The sequence below is a fragment of the Melospiza melodia genome, unplaced genomic scaffold (genome assembly GCF_035770615.1).
Source record: "Melospiza melodia melodia isolate bMelMel2 unplaced genomic scaffold, bMelMel2.pri scaffold_18, whole genome shotgun sequence".
NCBI classification, from domain to species: Eukaryota; Metazoa; Chordata; class Aves; order Passeriformes; family Passerellidae; genus Melospiza; species Melospiza melodia.
This window is the reverse complement of record NW_026948525.1, coordinates 3272341-3290069: the sequence shown is the minus strand read 5'-3', so window position 1 is coordinate 3290069 and position 17729 is coordinate 3272341. Positions and strand designations below refer to the sequence as shown.

The 17729-nt window shown below is 53.0% G+C and overlaps 2 pseudogenes; one reads left to right on the top strand and one right to left on the bottom strand.

Moving 5' to 3' along the window:
- Positions 1-808: 808 nt before the first annotated feature.
- LOC134433333 (zinc finger protein 420-like) overlaps positions 809-17729 on the bottom strand; it is a 134627-nt pseudogene continuing 117706 nt past the window's right edge.
- On the top strand, positions 8210-9178 carry LOC134433487 (zinc finger protein 569-like; annotated as a pseudogene).

The window sequence follows — 17729 nt, the reverse complement described above, 5'->3', positions numbered from 1 at the left end:
AGGGGACAGGGAGCGGGAATGGGGACCGGGAGCGGGAATGGGGACGGCAATGAGGACAGGGAGTGGGTATGGGGACAGGGAAGAGGCATGGGAATGGGGACATGATCGGAAATGGCACGCGGAACTGGAATGGCACAGAGAATGGGGACAGGGACCGGGAACTGGAATATGGGTATGGGACAGGGAATATTGAAATGGAAATACGGGAACAGGAGCGGGACCGTGAATAACAGAAGGGGAACAGAGACTTGGAATATGGGAGACAGATAGGGAATGAGACTGGAATGAGATTCAGGCTGGGATGGCAGCGGAACGGTACCAGGGTGACATGGGAATGGGTGGGTGAGAGGGGGTGACAGCAGGGAGAGGGGGATCCTGAACAGGGACACTGGCAACCAGGACAGAGGGACATGGAGACAGTTCCAGGGCAGGGGGGCCTTGATCAGCCACGCCACAACTTTCACCAGGGTCCCCAAGCACTTTTGCAGCTACTCGGCCTGTTCTGCCCAAAGCCCTGAGCAACCCCCAAGTCCCTCCCAGGAACGCCCACCTCCCTCAAACCCAACATGCCCCCCGTCCCCTGGCAGATCCCCCCATGTCCCCATCAATGGCTTATTCCAATGTCTTTGTTTTCACCCTGGTTTTGTGTGTTTTGAAGGGACCAACAGAAGTGAAAGGAAAATCCAGGCCACGGGGTGCAAGGAAGATGTGAAGCAGCTGGACAGGTGGTTTCTAAAATGGATAACCGGCAACAGGAATGGCCTGGGCTCTGCTTACCAGCGTTCCCTGGGGATTACCCAGGGTGGATGCCTCTGTGGCGGCTGGAGCTGGAGCAGCGCAGGAAGGTCTTCCTGCACTTGGGGCACTCACTGGGCTGCCCTTAGTGCTGGCTCTGTTGGTGTCTGCTCAAGATAGAGCTCTGAGAGAAGCTCTTCCCACACTCAGGACACTCATAGGGCCTCTCCCCACTGTGGATGCGCCGGTGGGTCACGAGGGTGGAGTTGTCCCTGAAGCCCTTCCCGCAGTCAGGGCAGCGAAAGGGCCGCTCCTCCGTGTGAATCCTCTGGTGCCTGACAAGATGAGAGCTGGTCTGAAACCTCTTCCTGCATTTATCACACTCATAGGGCTTCTCCCCAGTGTGGCTCCTCAGGTGGTAGATCAGGTGGGAGCGCTGGCAGAAGCTCTTCCCACACTCCCCACACTCGTAAGACCTCTCGCCAGTGTGGATCCTCTTGTGGACAATCAGGTTCGACTTGTGGGTGAATCTCTTCCCACACTCGGGACACTCATAGGGCCTCTCCTGGGTGTGCATGTGCTGGTGGCTGACAAGGGAGGAGTTGTACTTGAAGCCTTTCCCGCAGTTGGGGCAGAGGAAGGGCCTCTCCTCTGTGTGAGTGCGCTGGTGCCTGAGGAGATCAGAGCTGGTCTGAAACCCCTTTCTGCATTTATCACACTCGTAGGGTTTCTCCCCGGTGTGCCTCCTCATGTGGACAGTCAGGTGGGAGATCCGGCTGAAACTCTTCCCACACTCCTCACACTTGTAACACCTCTCCTCGGTGTGCCTCCTCAGGTGGACAATCAGGCAGGAGATCCAGCTGAAGCTCTTCCCACACTCCTCACACTTGTAAGACCTCTCCTCGGTGTGGCTCCTCAAGTGGACAGTCAAGTTGGATCTCCGGCTGAAGCTCTTCCCACACTCCTCACATATATAGGGCCTCTCCCCCGTGTGGATTTTCATGTGGCAGATCAGGTTGGATTTCTGGCTGAAGCTCTTCCCACATTTCAAGCACTTCTGGGGCTTCTCCTTACCCTGAAGCTGCTCGTGGACCACGAGCTCTGAGCTCCAGGCGCCTCCCCGGTCCAGGGTGGGCCTTTCTCCATCAGATGCCTGAGATCTGCATTTGCAGCCCCTCCTCGTGCGGGATCTCTGGGGTTTTTCCTCCCCGTTGGATTCCTGTGCTGTGGAGCTGCTCAAAACAGCCTCTTCCACAAGGTTCTGCTGTGGGGATTTGTCCGCCCTGGTCTCCATTCTCAGCTCCTGGTCTGGGGGAGGATGGGATTTGCCTCCGTGCCACAGGGAAGGACAAGGAGATCCCCCCAGTGCGTCCCCAGCAGGACGGCTTTGGCAGCAGGGTTGTCCTGCAGCCGGGGGCCGTGCTGGGGCGGGAGATGGAGCAGGAGAGAGGGGGAAAGGGGCACTGAATTCCTCCTCACCTGCTTGGGGCTGCTGGGCCATCTTCCTCTTCCTCACGACCTCCTCCTCTTGCATCGGGCCAAGGTTTAGAAACAGGAAATCCTGGTTTGGGGGAAAACAAGGGCTGGGCGCGTTGGGTTTGATGGTCCCGCTGCCTGTCTTGGTGTCTGCTAAGGAAGGCAGAGCCTCCCTTAAAATTGAAAATTTAAACCCCCTCCCTCCAAAGTACTATAATTTTGAAATTAAGGGGCTCTCAGGGAAAGATATGGAAATAGGAATAACAGTTCTTTGCTAGGAAAAATAAAATGAAAAATGTAATAGTAGAAAGAAAACCACTGACAGAGTCAGAATCCAAGCTGACACCCTGTTAGTCAGGGTGTTTGTTGCACTCCAATTAAATGGTGGCTGCAGTCCTCCTGCAGGGACAGATGTGGTTCTGTTGAAGCAGTGGTTCCTGCAGAAGGGTGTAGTTTTCCTCCAAAGGTCCAGTGGTGGTGTAGATAGGTCTGGTCTTCCTCAGCGAATCCAGGGGAGAAGAAAAGCTGCTCCTCTGGGAATCCAGTGGAGAAGAAACGCTGCTCCTCTGGGAATCCAGTGGGAAAAGCCTGACTGTGGTGTTCCAAATCTCTGATTATATCCAGGTGGGAATGCCTGGCTCCTCCCCATGGGTGGAACATCTACCCATGGGGTGAGGTAATTTTATCAGTCCTGCAGTGAGGCTCAATGGCCCATTAACAGAAGATATCTCCCTGGAGGGCTTGTGGAAGAGATAAGGAAAACTGCCCAATTAACAGAAGATAACTGCCCCACCTCTAACAGATGGCAATAGAATACATACCCACATCTTGCATTTCCAACCTCAGACACTCTCCGTTGCTCTCAGTAGCCCAAAGTGTGATCCCAGTTGCTCCCTTTTAACAGCAGTATGATCCCAGTAACTTCCAATATGATCCAAGTCATCTACCACTATTCCCAGTATGGTCCTAGTATAATCCTAGCTGCTTCCAGTCCATCCCAGTATGGTCCAAGCTGCCTCCAGCTACATCAACACAATCAGTCTCAGTATGATGCCATTTGCTACCAGCGTGCTCCCAGTTGCTCACAGCATCTCCCACTCACTCTCAGAATGATCCCAGTCATTCCCAGTATATCACATTAGCCCCTAACATGGTCTCAATTGGCCCGGCAGGTTCCTACTCACTTCCAAAATGATCCCAGGATGATCCCAGTACAGCCCAGTCCCTCCCAGCGATGCCACTCCTGGCATCCCCCAGCCCTGTCTGTGTTCCCCCCTCCCAGATTGCCTGATAGGAGCCCCAGGGGCTGGAAGGCCTCAACCAACATCCCCAGCAAGCCCCAGTGTGGATGTGCAGCCTCCAGTTTTCCCAGTTTGCCTCTCCTTCTCCCCAGGCAGGGTTCTCCTCCTCCTGCTTCTCCCGGCCCCAGCGGGTGGGAGCAGCTGAGAGCCCCGCACTGCCCATCCCGACCTGTCCCGGCTCCATCCCCGCTCCTGCCGCGGGCTGCGAGGGCTGCAGGACCGGGGCAGGAGGAATGGAATGGTGGAGCAGGGAGGGAGAAGCAGCAGGACAAGGGCTGGAGGGAACAAGAGAAGGAGGAGGAGGAGGAGGTGTGGAGCAGGAAGAGGAGGAGGACGGGTGGGAGGAAGAGCTGGGTGAGAGGAGGAGGAGTGGGAAATGGAAGCGGGGGGAACACAGGCTCCAGCCCTCGCTTTCTCCACAGCACTCCCGGTCCCTGGGGCATTTCCCCCCCATATCTCAGGTGACCACAGAGGGGGAGCTCAACCAAATATCCTGGGTGCTCCATAGGTGGGTATCTTTTTGGGGATGGGGGGATTTTTGGAGCTCAAAGGACTCCAAAGCTAAGCTGCAAATGCCCATTGGGGAGATTTTGGCGGTGTCCCGGCAGGTTGTTTCTTCGCGGGGGAGGGCAAGAGAGGGGAGAACACTGGGACACCGACGTGTGTAGCCCAGAGAGAGGAGACCACCAGGATTCAGCCCGGAGAGGGGAACACCCTTGCGAGGGGGAAACCCTGGATCTCCCCACAGCCTGGAGCAGAGTCAGGGGAAACGGGAGCGCTGAGACACCAAGAGCCCCGGCATTGCTAAGAAGGAGCCCAGAGAGGGGGATCTAGGGAACCCCTGGGGGCTGCAGGGAACCCCCAGCAGCACAGAGAAGGGGGAGCCCCAGAAGCCCAAGGTCAGAAGAGCAGAGAGGGGGGACCCTGGGGATTCCCGTGACAGCCTGGAGAGGGTGTGGACTCCTGGAGAGGAGAACGCTCAATAGATGCAGGACTCCAAGACGTCCAAAGTGGAGAGACCGGAGAAAGGCAATTCATGAGGAGCTCTTTTTTGGAATAATCATGAGACATTCAAGTCTTGGCAGGCTTAAGGATGGTATTTCTCAGGGTTTTTCCAACTAAAGTTTTTTGGTCTGGAGATTTTTATGGACACAAAATGTCTGGAGACTTCTAGAGATGGGTTGGGGCAGGAGGAATGCCCAACAAAATGCTCTCATACCTTGTTTTTCTCATTTCCAAACCTCAGCCAAGTCTGTTGCCCTGTCTCTGGGAACACCCGCTGGTGTCACCTCGATACATTGTCCCCGCTGCCTGGTGTCGCTCTCTGGTCTGTTCCCTGTGTCATCCCATTCCTAGTGTCCACTGTGCCTGGCATCAACCCCTGGTCCATGTCCATCTTGTCTTATGTTGCAATGCAAGATGTAACCAGCAGTATGTATTTTATCACCATCTGTTGAAACCAGGAGGAGCAGTGTTCTTTATCACTTCCATGACACATCCCTCCTAACACCAGGGCAGATATTCTCTATTAATGGGCAAGCTGTTAAAACCAGGTGAGGCAGGTTTATTTTTATCTCTTCCATTACCCATCATCCCTCCAGGGAGATATCTTCTGTTAATGGGCCATTGAGATTCACTGAGTGACTGATAAAATTAATCAACAGTGGGTGTTCCCAGAAATGGAGCTCACAGACTGGGCTAAGGTTTGGAAATGAGAAATCCTATTTCCAAGAGAAAAACAAGGTATGAGAGCATTTTGTTGGGCATTCCTCCTGCCCCAACCCATCTCTAGAAGTCTCCAGACATTTTGTGTCCATAAAAATCTCCAGACCAAAAAACTTTAGTTGGAAAAACCCTGAGAAATACCATCCTTAAGCCTGCCAAGACTTGAATGTCTCATGATTATTCCAAAAAAGAGCTCCTCATGAATTGCCTTTCTCCGGTCTCTCCACTTTGGACGTCTTGGAGTCCTGCATCTATTGAGCGTTCTCCTCTCCAGGAGTCCACACCCTCTCCAGGCTGTCACGGGAATCCCCAGGGTCCCCCCTCTCTGCTCTTCTGACCTTGGGCTTCTGGGGCTCCCCCTTCTCTGTGCTGCTGGGGGTTCCCTGCAGCCCCCAGGGGTTCCCTAGATCCCCCTCTCTGGGCTCCTTCTTAGCAATGCCGGGGCTCTTGGTGTCTCAGCGCTCCCGTTTCCCCTGACTCTGCTCCAGGCTGTGGGGAGATCCAGGGTTTCCCCCTCGCAAGGGTGTTCCCCTCTCCGGGCTGAATCCTGGTGGTCTCCTCTCTCTGGGCTACACACGTCGGTGTCCCAGTGTTCTCCCCTCTCTTGCCCTCCCCCGCGAAGAAACAACCTGCCGGGACACCGCCAAAATCTCCCCAATGGGCATTTGCAGCTTAGCTTTGGAGTCCTTTGAGCTCCAAAAATCCCCCCATCCCCAAAAAGATACCCACCTATGGAGCACCCAGGATATTTGGTTGAGCTCCCCCTCTGTGGTCACCTGAGATATGGGGGGGAAATGCCCCAGGGACCGGGAGTGCTGTGGAGAAAGCGAGGGCTGGAGCCTGTGTTCCCCCCGCTTCCATTTCCCACTCCTCCTCCTCTCACCCAGCTCTTCCTCCCACCCGTCCTCCTCCTCTTCCTGCTCCACACCTCCTCCTCCTCCTCCTTCTCTTGTTCCCTCCAGCCCTTGTCCTGCTGCTTCTCCCTCCCTGCTCCACCATTCCATTCCTCCTGCCCCGGTCCTGCAGCCCTCGCAGCCCGCGGCAGGAGCGGGGATGGAGCCGGGACAGGTCGGGATGGGCAGTGCGGGGCTCTCAGCTGCTCCCACCCGCTGGGGCCGGGAGAAGCAGGAGGAGGAGAACCCTGCCTGGGGAGAAGGAGAGGCAAACTGGGAAAACTGGAGGCTGCACATCCACACTGGGGCTTGCTGGGGATGTTGGTTGAGGCCTTCCAGCCCCTGGGGCTCCTATCAGGCAATCTGGGAGGGGGGAACACAGACAGGGCTGGGGGATGCCAGGAGTGGCATCGCTGGGAGGGACTGGGCTGTACTGGGATCATCCTGGGATCATTTTGGAAGTGAGTAGGAACCTGCCGGGCCAATTGAGACCATGTTAGGGGCTAATGTGATATACTGGGAATGACTGGGATCATTCTGAGAGTGAGTGGGAGATGCTGTGAGCAACTGGGAGCACGCTGGTAGCAAATGGCATCATACTGAGACTGATTGTGTTGATGTAGCTGGAGGCAGCTTGGACCATACTGGGATGGACTGGAAGCAGCTAGGATTATACTAGGACCATACTGGGAATAGTGGTAGATGACTTGGATCATATTGGAAGTTACTGGGATCATACTGCTGTTAAAAGGGAGCAACTGGGATCACACTTTGGGCTACTGAGAGCAACGGAGAGTGTCTGAGGTTGGAAATGCAAGATGTGGGTATGTATTCTATTGCCATCTGTTAGAGGTGGGGCAGTTATCTTCTGTTAATTGGGCAGTTTTCCTTATCTCTTCCACAAGCCCTCCAGGGAGATATCTTCTGTTAATGGGCCATTGAGCCTCACTGCAGGACTGATAAAATTACCTCACCCCATGGGTAGATGTTCCACCCATGGGGAGGAGCCAGGCATTCCCACCTGGATATAATCAGAGATTTGGAACACCACAGTCAGGCTTTTCCCACTGGATTCCCAGAGGAGCAGCGTTTCTTCTCCACTGGATTCCCAGAGGAGCAGCTTTTCTTCTCCCCTGGATTCGCTGAGGAAGACCAGACCTATCTACACCACCACTGGACCTTTGGAGGAAAACTACACCCTTCTGCAGGAACCACTGCTTCAACAGAACCACATCTGTCCCTGCAGGAGGACTGCAGCCACCATTTAATTGGAGTGCAACAAACACCCTGACTAACAGGGTGTCAGCTTGGATTCTGACTCTGTCAGTGGTTTTCTTTCTACTATTACATTTTTCATTTTATTTTTCCTAGCAAAGAACTGTTATTCCTATTTCCATATCTTTCCCTGAGAGCCCCTTAATTTCAAAATTATAGTACTTTGGAGGGAGGGGGTTTAAATTTTCAATTTTAAGGGAGGCTCTGCCTTCCTTAGCAGACACCAAGACAGGCAGCGGGACCATCAAACCCAACGCGCCCAGCCCTTGTTTTCCCCCAAACCAGGATTTCCTGTTTCTAAACCTTGGCCCGATGCAAGAGGAGGAGGTCGTGAGGAAGAGGAAGATGGCCCAGCAGCCCCAAGCAGGTGAGGAGGAATTCAGTGCCCCTTTCCCCCTCTCTCCTGCTCCATCTCCCGCCCCAGCACGGCCCCCGGCTGCAGGACAACCCTGCTGCCAAAGCCGTCCTGCTGGGGACGCACTGGGGGGATCTCCTTGTCCTTCCCTGTGGCACGGAGGCAAATCCCATCCTCCCCCAGACCAGGAGCTGAGAATGGAGACCAGGGCGGACAAATCCCCACAGCAGAACCTTGTGGAAGAGGCTGTTTTGAGCAGCTCCACAGCACAGGAATCCAACGGGGAGGAAAAACCCCAGAGATCCCGCACGAGGAGGGGCTGCAAATGCAGATCTCAGGCATCTGATGGAGAAAGGCCCACCCTGGACCGGGGAGGCGCCTGGAGCTCAGAGCTCGTGGTCCACGAGCAGCTTCAGGGTAAGGAGAAGCCCCAGAAGTGCTTGAAATGTGGGAAGAGCTTCAGCCAGAAATCCAACCTGATCTGCCACATGAAAATCCACACGGGGGAGAGGCCCTATATATGTGAGGAGTGTGGGAAGAGCTTCAGCCGGAGATCCAACTTGACTGTCCACTTGAGGAGCCACACCGAGGAGAGGTCTTACAAGTGTGAGGAGTGTGGGAAGAGCTTCAGCTGGATCTCCTGCCTGATTGTCCACCTGAGGAGGCACACCGAGGAGAGGTGTTACAAGTGTGAGGAGTGTGGGAAGAGTTTCAGCCGGATCTCCCACCTGACTGTCCACATGAGGAGGCACACCGGGGAGAAACCCTACGAGTGTGATAAATGCAGAAAGGGGTTTCAGACCAGCTCTGATGTCCTCAGGCACCAGCGTACTCACACAGAGGAGAGGCCCTTCCTCTGCCCCAACTGCGGGAAAGGCTTCAAGTACAACTCCTCCCTTGTCAGCCACCAGCACATGCACACCCAGGAGAGGCCCTATGAGTGTCCCGAGTGTGGGAAGAGATTCACCCACAAGTCGAACCTGATTGTCCACAAGAGGATCCACACTGGCGAGAGGTCTTACGAGTGTGGGGAGTGTGGGAAGAGCTTCTGCCAGCGCTCCCACCTGATCTACCACCTGAGGAGCCACACTGGGGAGAAGCCCTATGAGTGTGATAAATGCAGGAAGAGGTTTCAGACCAGCTCTCATCTTGTCAGGCACCAGAGGATTCACACGGAGGAGCGGCCCTTTCGCTGCCCTGACTGCGGGAAGGGCTTCAGGGACAACTCCACCCTCGTGACCCACCGGCGCATCCACAGTGGGGAGAGGCCCTATGAGTGTCCTGAGTGTGGGAAGAGCTTCTCTCAGAGCTCTATCTTGAGCAGACACCAACAGAGCCAGCACTAAGGGCAGCCCAGTGAGTGCCCCAAGTGCAGGAAGACCTTCCTGCGCTGCTCCAGCTCCAGCCGCCACAGAGGCATCCACCCTGGGTAATCCCCAGGGAACGCTGGTAAGCAGAGCCCAGGCCATTCCTGTTGCCGGTTATCCATTTTAGAAACCACCTGTCCAGCTGCTTCACATCTTCCTTGCACCCCGTGGCCTGGATTTTCCTTTCACTTCTGTTGGTCCCTTCAAAACACACAAAACCAGGGTGAAAACAAAGACATTGGAATAAGCCATTGATGGGGACATGGGGGGATCTGCCAGGGGACGGGGGGCATGTTGGGTTTGAGGGAGGTGGGCGTTCCTGGGAGGGACTTGGGGGTTGCTCAGGGCTTTGGGCAGAACAGGCCGAGTAGCTGCAAAAGTGCTTGGGGACCCTGGTGAAAGTTGTGGCGTGGCTGATCAAGGCCCCCCTGCCCTGGAACTGTCTCCATGTCCCTCTGTCCTGGTTGCCAGTGTCCCTGTTCAGGATCCCCCTCTCCCTGCTGTCACCCCCTCTCACCCACCCATTCCCATGTCACCCTGGTACCGTTCCGCTGCCATCCCAGCCTGAATCTCATTCCAGTCTCATTCCCTATCTGTCTCCCATATTCCAAGTCTCTGTTCCCCTTCTGTTATTCACGGTCCCGCTCCTGTTCCCGTATTTCCATTTCAATATTCCCTGTCCCATACCCATATTCCAGTTCCCGGTCCCTGTCCCCATTCTCTGTGCCATTCCAGTTCCGCGTGCCATTTCCGATCATGTCCCCATTCCCATGCCTCTTCCCTGTCCCCATACCCACTCCCTGTCCTCATTGCCGTCCCCATTCCCGCTCCCGGTCCCCATTCCCGCTCCCTGTCCCCTCTCACCGGACGCCGCCGCCATTGCTCCGGCCCCTCCCGGCCCTCACATAACCGAGCAAACCCCGCGCTGCTCCCGCCCACCAATCCCAGCGCGCGATCGCTCTCTTATTCTCATAACCAGGCCTTCTATCGTGGCCCCACTAGCTGCCGGCTGCAGCCGCCTCCGAGTGCTGTTTGCTCCCAGTTCCCTCTCAGTTCTCCCAGTAAAAGCGGGACTGGCAGGGAAAGCGCTCCCAATTCCTTTCCGCTGCTCTCATGATCTTTCCCAATGCTCCCAGTTTCACTCCCCAGTTTTACTACCATGCTATTTCGGAACCCGCCCAGGGCAGAGCGCGGCTGCTTTTGGGTGTCAGCATTGCCTGGGCCGGTGTAGGAGTGAAAGAAAAGTGGAAGGAAGAGGAGAAACAGACGAGGAGTAAGTGGAGGAGCAGAAGGAAGAGAGCAGCACAACCACGTTGGTTTCCCCGCCGCCTTCCCCTGCCGCTCAGGCTGAAGCTCCCCTGACTCCTGCTGCATTGCCCCCTCCAGAAGCCGCAGGTGAGTGGGGAGGGGGAGCTTGCACCAGATCCATTGGGGGGTCTCTGGGAGGGTTTTTCATGGGGCAGGGGATCTTTGACTCTTGCAGGACCTCAAACCTGAACCGTTAATTTCCCGTGGAGGGAACAGACTCACGTTCGCCTGGTACCGATGGGCACAGGGGTGATCTCGGGCTGGGGGATGCCCAGGAGAGCAAACGGGAGCTCGGGAGCCCTGGAGTGGGGAAGAGCGCAGAGGGGCGATCCCGGAGATGAGAGACAAACTGGCTGCCTGGAGGGGTGGGGGAGGCTGGGGATGAGCGGGCTCCAGGCCCCTCAAGGCTGAAAGGGGCATTGACTTCTCCAGCTGCACTTGGGCAACAGGACTATCAAACCCAACATGTTCAGCCCTTGTTTTCCCCCAAACCAGGATTTTCTTTTTCCAAACCTTGGCCCGATGAAGAAGGAGGACGCCGTGAGGAAGAAGATGGCCCAGGAGCCCCAGGCAGGTGAGGAGGAAGTCAGTGCCCCTTTCCCCCTCTCTCCTGCTCCATCTCCCACCCCAGCACGGCCCCCGGCTGCAGGACAACCCTGGTGCCAAAGCCGTCCTGCTGGGGACGCACTGGGAGGATCTCCTTGTCCTTCCCTGTGGCACGGAGGCAAATCCCATCTTCTCCTTGTCCTTCCTTCCCCAGACAAGAAGCTTAGGCCAGAGACCAGGGAGGTCAAATCCCCACAGCAGAACCTTGTAGAAGAGGCTGTTTTGTGCAGCTCCACAGCACAGGAATCAAAGGGAAAAGAAAAGCCCCAGAGATCCCTTACGAGGAGGGGCTGCAAACGCCGATCACGGGGATCTGAGGGGGAAAGGCCCACCCTGGGCCAGGGATGGAGCTGCAGCTCAGAGCTGGGGATCCATGAGCAGCTCCAGGATGGGGAGGAGTCCCGCAAGTCCTCAGAATGTGGGAAGACCTTCTCCCTGAGATCCTCCCTGATCTGCCACATGAGAATCCACACAGAAGAACGTCCCGACGAGTGTGATAAATGCAGGAAGAGGTTTCAGATGAGTTCCTGTCTCATCAGGCATCAGCAGAGTCACAAAGGCGAGAGGCCCTTCTGCTGCCACCATTGTGCAAAAGGCTTCAGATACAACTCCGGCCTCATCACTACCTGCGTGTCCATGAGCATGGCCTGGGGATCCTCTGCAGGTAAAATGGGGGGAGACACCCCTCCCCAAATTAACAAAAACCCTACAAACCCAAAAAATGGAAATTTGGGGAAAAAACCCGGAGAAAATAAAAAAATTCTGAAGAAAAATTTCAAAAATGGGGGGGAAACACTCAGGAAAGGGGAGCAGATAGGGGCAGTAAAGGAGGGCGGAGACCCCTCTCCTAACTACCAAAAACCATAAAAATCAGAAAATCCCAAAGAAACTGAAATTTGGGGAAAAAAATCCCAAAATCCTGGAGAAAAAGCATCAAAATTTGGGGGGAAAATACAAAAAAATTCTGGGGAAAACATCAAAATTTAGGGGGAAAAAAGGGGAGGAGGTGGGGACCCCTCCCCAAATTAACAAAAACCCCAAAATCCAAAAAATCCCATAAAAAACCCCCAAAATTCAGGGGGAAATCCCGAAATTTGGGGGGTCTTGGGATGGTTTGGGGAGGTTTTGGGTGATTTTGGGTGAATTTTGGGCAATTTCTGGGGGATTTCTGGTGGTTTATTGGGTGGGTTTTGGGGCAGATTTTTGGGGGAGTTTTGGGTGATTTTTGGGCATTTTTGGGGGATTTTTGGGTGATTTTTTTGGGTCATTTTGGGGTGTTTTTTGGGGCAGATTTTTGGGGGAGTTTTGGGTGATTTTTGAGGGAATTTTGGGGAAGGTTTTGAGGGGATTTTGGAGTGATTTTTGGGCTGTTTTGGGTGATTTTGGGGCAGTTTTTTTGGGGGATTTTTGGGGTATTTTGTACTATAAATACTGAACTTTCCCAAAATCACCGTTTTTCACCCCAGCCTGGCCTCAGGCTGCCCCGAGGGGCTGCGGGAGTGCCGGGACCCCATGTAGGAGGAGTTTTGGGGGAGTTTGGGGCTGTTTTCGGGTGATTTTGGGGTGTTTTTGGGGGGTTTTTGGGTGAATTTGAACTATAAATACTGAATTTTCCCAAAATCACCATTTTTCACCCCAGCCTGGTGTCGGGCTGCCCCAAGGGGCTCCACAAGTGCCGGGACCCCATTTTGGGGGAGTTTTGGGCTGTTTTGGGTGATTTTTGGGTGTTTTTTGGGGGTTTTGGGTGAATTTGAACTATAAATACTGAATTTTCCCAAAATTGAGGAAAATTCGGAGATGAGGGAAAATTCGGACAGACTCTCACACTGGCTCAGTGCCTTTCTGTGACCCAAGTATGGGGCTCGGGCTCTTCCTTTTTGCTCTGGGATGCAAAACCTTTTCACTGCTTCCATGTGACTGAACTCTCGAGGTCCCTGATGTGAAATGTTTTAACACAGCTCCTGCTACAGCAGACAAGTTTGGATTTACAAATGTGAAAGGAGAGCTTTTCTTTTGGAATTTAAAACCCGGCCAAGTAGGCTGGAAGGAAAGAAGAAAAGGATTCAAAAACCAGGAGAGATGTACTTTATTTTATGAAATGGGTTGGCCCTGCCCTTTCTCCTATGACCTGAGAAAAGTGAGCAGAAACATGTGTTTCCCTTGTAGATAAAGTGTCCCTGCTGAAAGGGTTCAGCTACCAATGGAATCACCTGAGTGGCCAAGCCCTGCTGGATGTCACTGAGTGTATCACAGGCATGGCCTCCCCTTCTGAGCCAAGAGCTCTTCCCAGGGAGCATTTACAGGGAATGCCTGTGAGCAGACAGCAGAGCAGCTCCTCCAAACCAGGAGGTGCTGAGCTTGTCCCTGCTGCCCCATAGCCAAGGCAGGTGGGTTTGGCAGGTTTTCCCTGGCTGCTGCAGAGCTGGGCAGCACCTGAGATGGGGGCAGCGCTCGGCCTGGGGCTCAGCTCTCACTGGGGCATCTCAGAACCACCTCCAGCAAAGGGAGGGCTAAAAATGCCCCAGCTGGCTCCTCTCTGGGGAGCTCAGGGACATCTGTGATCTTTGAGGGGAAATGGTGGCAAATGCTGTTTCAGGGCATCAGTTTGTTTTGTCCTCACAGAATTCTTGTTTTTCTCTTGGAAAGTTTTGAGGCTGAACCGTGCAGAGCCTGGGGGTCACAGCTTAGGCCAGAACTCAACAGAGGTATCAGAGGCACGGGTTTAGTGCAAGGCAGCCTCTGGGGCACAGGGACAGAAGCAGAGTGCTGAGGCTCCCTGCCTGTGCTGTCAGAGTGGCCTTGGACTGAGCCTTTCAGGGTGTGCAAACAGTGTCTGCCTGGGTCAGCGCTGCCCAAAATGATACAAATGCAGCTGATAATTGATTCCTCAGAGGAGCTTGCTGTGTCAGCAATAGCCAAGGAATGGAAAAAGGATAATCTCAGTATATAGCAGAGAAGATTATAGATAGCCTTGCTTTAACTGGGACTAAATCCACTGCTAATTATGCCAACATCTTGAAATGTAAGGTTTAATACAATTTGTGTCTTCATTAGGAATCTCAAAAGGGCATGTTCAGTGATTGGGAATGTCAAAGGCCCTTTAAAGAGCATTTGAATAAAGTAGATCTCCAGCAACAACGAATTTAGTTTAGCTGTTCTTTGAAAAAGAGGTCATCTTTTTCAAAAAAACGATTTAACCATAAATTTGGAGTACTTTAGAAAGAGCAGATGTTCTCTGCGATTTAGTAGGAACAGACAGGTGCTCCTCCTGTTCAGTAGTCACTGATGTCTTTAATTGCATTTAAACTCAAATGAATTCCCATTTTAAAATGGGTTCCATAACCCTTTCCTGCTTAGCAGAATTGGTTTTGGGTACTTGCAGGAGCTCTTTCATTGTTGCTGACTGCTGGTGGAATAACAGCATAGAGAAAATGAAGTCTCTTCCACCACAGAATATTAAATGGCTGCTAGATAACATTCTGTCTGATCAGAAAATAAGAATGGTCTCCAGAGCATTTCAGGTTTTGATCTCTCAGCCAAATCTGCCATGCAAGAAGCCTGTTGGTAGTAGCTTTTTGTCTGTGTTTGATATAGTTCAGTTCAGAAAATAAGCAGAGAGATTTCAGAGACAATATGAGAAAACACTCGTGTTTTGGTTATATTTGAGTTCCCTGTGTAGCATTTTTCTTTCTCTATGCCCTTATTCAAGTTGACATTATAAGAAAAATTGCCATTAACATTGAGAGAGGAAGTGGCATTAAAATGTGGAGATGCCCAAATGCCACAGCAATGAGTTCTGGGTAATTGTCTAAGACACCCTGAGGTTTGAAACAGCTCTTTGTAGGAAGCCCCAAAAGCATTCTGCCAAAGACCCCAGCTGGCCGCTGCTGTTTCTCATCCAGCTGTCAGGCAGCAGCCATCTCTGGTGGGCTGGAGTTTTGAGGTGTGTTCTAATCCTGCCCTTTGCTGTGTGCCATTGAGCACAGGGAAGAGCCAGATTAGACATTTGGCACTTGACATCAAAGTTACAAAAATGGAATCATCCCTTTTATTAGAAATCTCTCCATTTCCTCTCTATGGTGCATTTCCAAATCTTCAGTGTGGGTTTAGACAACTTCTTAATGGAAATCAAAGGCAATTGGACATTTTATTCATTGTTCATGCAGAAAGAGATTGTGAAATAATTTAGTAAAGGTAGGAAGTCTGCCGCAGGGACAAGGCTCTGGTTGGAGCAATTAGTGCTGAGGGGTTGGTGGTTCTGTTTCCAGGATGTTCAGCTGCTTTGCCCGTTTCTGGACCAAGGGGCTCTGGGTGCTGTTTTGCTGCTCTTGGCCAGAGAGGCTGGCAAGAAGCAGAAGCAGAGGCAGATCCTTGTTGCAGGGAGGCTGGTGGGTAAGGAGCTGTGTCTCTGTCCCGGCAGTGCTTGTGCAGGGGGTTCGTGCCAGGAGCCCTGAAGTCGCCCAGCGCGACGCCCTGCCCGTGCTCTGGCCCTGCCTGGGGAACAAGGCGCTGCCTGTGCGGAGCGCCAACGTCCGCACCATGGCCACCAAGCTGGCCTCTGCCCTCTGCAAGGTGATGGGCACCCTGCTGAAGGAATGTGCTGCCAGCAAGCCTCCACATGTGCGGGAAAACCTCTCCAAAATGCTGGGCTGGTGAAGGCGAGATGTTCACCAGAAAGCTGAGGAATCGCTGAGTTGGACACCTCTGGATTTGCTTTTTGAGCTGTGCCAAAAATGACAGAATGCTAAGGAAGGGTGTGCATCTGCCCCCGCTCTCTCCATTGCTCTTCCTAGTCATGGCATGGGGGGCCTGGAGTAGCTCCAGATGGAGGACAAGATGAAGGGCAGTCATGGTTCAGCCTCACGCAGAGGTGAGGGGGGAGCTGGGCCAATCTCTGCTGGCAGGAAGGGTCTTGTGGCAGCCCAGAGAGGCTGTGCACATTGCCAGGGAACAGCTGTGCCTGCATGTGCCCCTGCAATGAGCTGTGCTGCTGCCAGTGCCCCTGGAGCTGTGGGGCTGCTGAGCTGTGGGGCAGGCAGAGGAGCAGGAGGGTGCATGTGCAGCTGAGCCATTCCTGGAGAGCACAGGGCTCTGGGCTCCCTGCTGTCCCAGGGCAGCCCAGAGGCCAGGCTGTGCCTGTGCCAGCTCTGGGCAAGTGGCTCAGGGTTTGCCCTGGCCTGCCTCACTGTCTGCCAGCAGGAGCATGTTTCCCTGTGCAGCTGTTTGGACATTTCCAGGAAATGTGTCCCAGGAAATATGGAGCTTCAGATGCTTTAGGTTTGCATTGTGGCCTCTGTTAAACTTTGTGTCTCCATTTTGCAGATCTGACTTGTTACAGTCTTACTGTGAAGTTTTCTCTGGACACTTCAGATGTTCCCTCACCCACAAAGTCCTCCTCCCATCCAGAAGAGCTCTCTGTCCTCCAAGCTCAGGAAGAAGTTGCCACCTGTATGAAGTGCGTTTGAAGAATAGGATTGATGTGTTAGGCTTCATAGTTAAGAGCTGTACATATGTTCTTATCTTTAGATGCAGTTTTGAATTAATGAGTTTTGATTGTATTTTTCAAATTTGATGACATATTTTTAATTCTATATATTTTATTTTGATGATGAAAAAAAGTAAACAAATAAATAACATTTAAATAAACCAAGAGGAGAATGTGAGACCAGGACCTGCTAGCGCAGAGATGATGGGAGTGCAGCTCACTCAACGTGCCAGTGTCTCACCACATCCTTTCCTCATTGGGCCTCTCCTCTTCCTCTTTGGCCAAGTTTTCTTTGTGTCATTTGTGCTGCTCTTTGTTACTTGGCATTACAACAGAGTCACCTGTTGACCTGTGTGGGGGACAATAGATCCAAAAGATCCTGTCTAGTCAAAGGTTTTCTACCTAGGTGTGTTCTGTGCTCACCAACGGCCTGAGCAAAGAAACCAAGAGAAGTGTGCCCAGATACCAAAGCTTTGCTCCTTTGCAATCTCCCACAGATCTGGCTCACAGGTGTCTTCAATCACAATTCCATAGGTAAGAAGAGGTCATGGATTTCACTGGGAAATGATGCACTGCTTTGGCAATCACCTGTATGTATATTTACCCGGGACAGCACTCCAGCTGTGTTGTTTGCACCTTGTTTGCAGAAGGATGAGTGCCCTGGGATGCCAATAACAAGTGACAAGGGTTCCTCCAATCTGCACTGTAGCCTGGGTGCCATTCAGCCCAGAGCTAGGGGATCATTTGTTCCCATAGACCAGTGCTTGCCAATGTAATGAATTCCTGCCCAGCTGGAAGAAGCAATTCTGGATTCAGCTCCAGCTCTTGGTGGGCTGCATGATCATTGACAATGATGCCCTTCCAGAAATGATTCTGCAGTTTCCTTTCATAGTCATTTGAAGCTTTTAAACTTCACATTTCAATTTGCTTTGCCTTAAGGAAAAACACTTCTGGGCCCAGTGCAAACTGTCACCTTTTGACAGCAAAGTCCTCATGGTCGCCAGCTTCTGATGTTACACAATATCACCTGGCTGCCTGTGTTTGCTTAGCTCTGGGTCTAGTCCTGGCCTAGCAAAGCCCGGGTAGGGTGGCACGTTGCAGGGAAAATTGGTCCATGAGCTTATGGGGTTGCCATCAGCAGCAGAGTCAATGTGCCCTTTGGGGATTCCTCTGGAGACAAATTTAGGGACCTACTCCATGCCA